The sequence below is a fragment of the Ornithodoros turicata genome, chromosome 2, assembly GCF_037126465.1.
Source record: "Ornithodoros turicata isolate Travis chromosome 2, ASM3712646v1, whole genome shotgun sequence".
NCBI classification, from domain to species: Eukaryota; Metazoa; Arthropoda; class Arachnida; order Ixodida; family Argasidae; genus Ornithodoros; species Ornithodoros turicata.
This window is the reverse complement of record NC_088202.1, coordinates 67,210,519-67,213,345: the sequence shown is the minus strand read 5'-3', so window position 1 is coordinate 67,213,345 and position 2,827 is coordinate 67,210,519. Positions and strand designations below refer to the sequence as shown.

Genomic DNA, 2,827 nt, shown 5'->3' with positions numbered 1-2,827 from the left:
AGAAACAAAATAAGAATATCCCAGCCAAGTGTGCACGTTGTATCAACGAACGTGACAATTGATTGCAGTGTATTCTCTACGAGAAATCGTAAGTGAAAGTATGTCGAGCTTTCCAAGTAAAAACACTTAGTAAGTGTTTAGGAATTTTATTAGTTATTTTGAGCCCGAGGACTTCAAGATCTGCAATATCGCAACCGAGGATTTCGCAAAAATTCCACGCGTACCAAAAGTGGATATTTCTCGATGGGACATTTTTTCCAGGGGACATTTCTTCCGGTTCCCCTTCTGGACACCTTATCCTAGCCTGCTCATTCGACCCAAATGCTCAAAAGGCCAATTTTTTTCGGGTCTTATGAACATTTGGGCGTTCTGATCACTTGGGCCTTATGCACACTCGGGCCATATGAGATGTAACGTCCGGATCTACGGACAACGAATTCCGCATAACCGTACCAAAGACCAACGGTAGCAACTTCGTTCCCGGTGACGTAACGCGGATAATTGAATTCCGGATAAGCGAGACATGACTTATCTCGTTAAAAGCTGTACTCCATCATAATCAAGAGCCGTCGGGGAAACTGAGTTCATTTCAAATCGAAACCGTTCACGGAAACGCCATTTAATCCAGGCCTGAATCCCGCTCAATAAAATACTCGAAAATGAAATCCAAATCAGATCTGAATGGCACTAATGAGGATATAAATCCTGATTTATGAAATCTCGGATTTCTACCCCATCGTGCAGTTTACTTACTTATTTTATTTATTTGTTCATTTCTTAAACAGGCTTCGCGTCTGATTCCGTCCAAGGACGACCGCCATTTGGTGACCAGTTGCGTCGTTATGATCACAGTTGTTTCGCAACTTAAGGCGTTTTCAAACAACTCAGGGAAAAGAGGTGCTGACGCCAGGAATCGAACCTGGGTCTTCTGATTTCCGGTCAGATATGCTAACCGCTACACCACACCAGCATTTTTTTTTTTCTTTTCCACCTTTTATTAACAAAACACACAAGTGCACACAACTACAGGTACGTCACACGGTCGCAACGCCGTGGGCCATTACAAAACGTCTAAAGAGGAAACCTGAGTTTGATTGTTCGCTTGTAAGGGGGAAAAACAGTAATAAATAGTGTTATCTAACAAGCATGCACTTTGTATTACAAATCGCATAGCGAACTTGAACACGGCGCTTCATCATTTTTTTTTTTTTGCTTTATCCATCTGAAATTTTAAATTATAAACCACCGCGTAGAGGAGACATGATTGTTATGGTTCTCACGGGTACGGTGCCTTTTGTTCGTGCCAGATGAATTCAGGCTCCACTGATCGTGACCTAATCAGTGCACATCACAGAACTGGGAGGCCTCGCTGATGCTCAGCTCCAATGCTTCTCTGCATACTTCCAGAGCTTCTGGATAGATAATGAGAGCATCAAAGGATTGTGGAGACAGTTCGGGCAAGTTGGTCCTCGAATGACAAATGCCGTTGAAGGATGACATAATGGAGTTAGCAACGAACTCCCCAACAGGCATCCACAGCTTGGGGTACTCATAGAATTCACTATAACACGACCCCGTGGCTGTTGCAAAGCCGTCCGACTAGCAGGTGGTCCAACGAGACCTTGAGCTCTTTCGCGTTCAACTGAGCAATAAATGATTTTTGTTTGCAACAATATAAACCGAATTTATGTGTATGTTACTGTTTGCGGGACGTGTGCCTTTTCCTTTGTATTTCCAAAAGGCGATGACCAGATCGCGGATTTGCATCTTTTGCATATTTCTTTCCTGGATATACACGGCCTCAAATAGGGATCGGAGCCGAAACTGATCCCGAACCGAAAACCCCTAAAAACCCGTATTTTTCGCAGAACCGGAACTGAACCGAACCAAAATATTTTTTTCTCACGTTGAACCGAACCAGAACTGAACCGGAAAAAATTTAGCGGTTTGCTAAGCGGTTCAGACGTAATGTGCTTTGTGGGAGATCGGAACTACAAGTGACACAGAGGATTGAGCCGCGTTGCCAAACAAATTCGAAACCGAAATTGAAGAAAACAAAACTTGGACCCAAGTGCGCGAGGTATGACATCCTAAATGACATCATAAACACAATTGCGTTGGGGATTGTGCAATGGCGAGTAAAATTTCTTGCTCCCAAAGGAGAAAAAGTACCGTTTGGCTGCGCTTTCGGGAAGGCGCCATTTGGTTCAACAGGCCTGAGCCAACACTGAGCGTGCACGCTAGTTTATGTTAGGTGGCACAATTGCGATTACGAAGTTTCTTTTGTTTCTCGTTCTTATGAAGTCTGTGACGCTTAGCTCCTCTGAAGAACACTTGCCGTGAAGGACAACGCTATAACACTCGTCATAATTCTCTTATTCTGTAAATAATATTTTGAGCTGTGAAAATAACGGCCTGTCCCTGAGCAAGATAGTGTATACAACGAGTGAACGAGTACAGCATGGACCTCACACTGCAACATTGCAACTATGCAACGTTGTACAGGGAATGCAGATCTATAACACGCAGTGTTGCTGCGAAACACTGCTGTGTTGGCAACAACAACAAAATTACATTTCTGTTATTTGAGAATCGTAAGGATGTGCTCACTTTTAACCCATGGCAATCTGCTACGGTTTCCTGAGCCGGTTCGAACCGATATTTTGCTCTGCTGCGGAGCTAAACCCGAACCGAACCAGTATACCTGAACCTGACAGCGGACCAAACGGAACAAAAAATAACGGTTCCGATCCCCGGCCTCAAATGAAGTGCATGTGCACGCTGTGGGGCTGTATGAACACGGTAGCGTGCGCTTTATAGTGCGTCA

At 44.1% G+C, this 2,827-nt stretch overlaps 1 non-coding gene across 1 annotated transcript; it reads right to left on the bottom strand.

The window, feature by feature from the left end:
- Positions 1 to 898: 898 nt before the first annotated feature.
- Positions 899 to 970, bottom strand: Trnas-gga (transfer RNA serine (anticodon GGA)). The gene has a single exon. It is a non-coding gene; the product is annotated as a tRNA-Ser (tRNA).
- Positions 971 to 2,827: the final 1,857 nt, after the last annotated feature.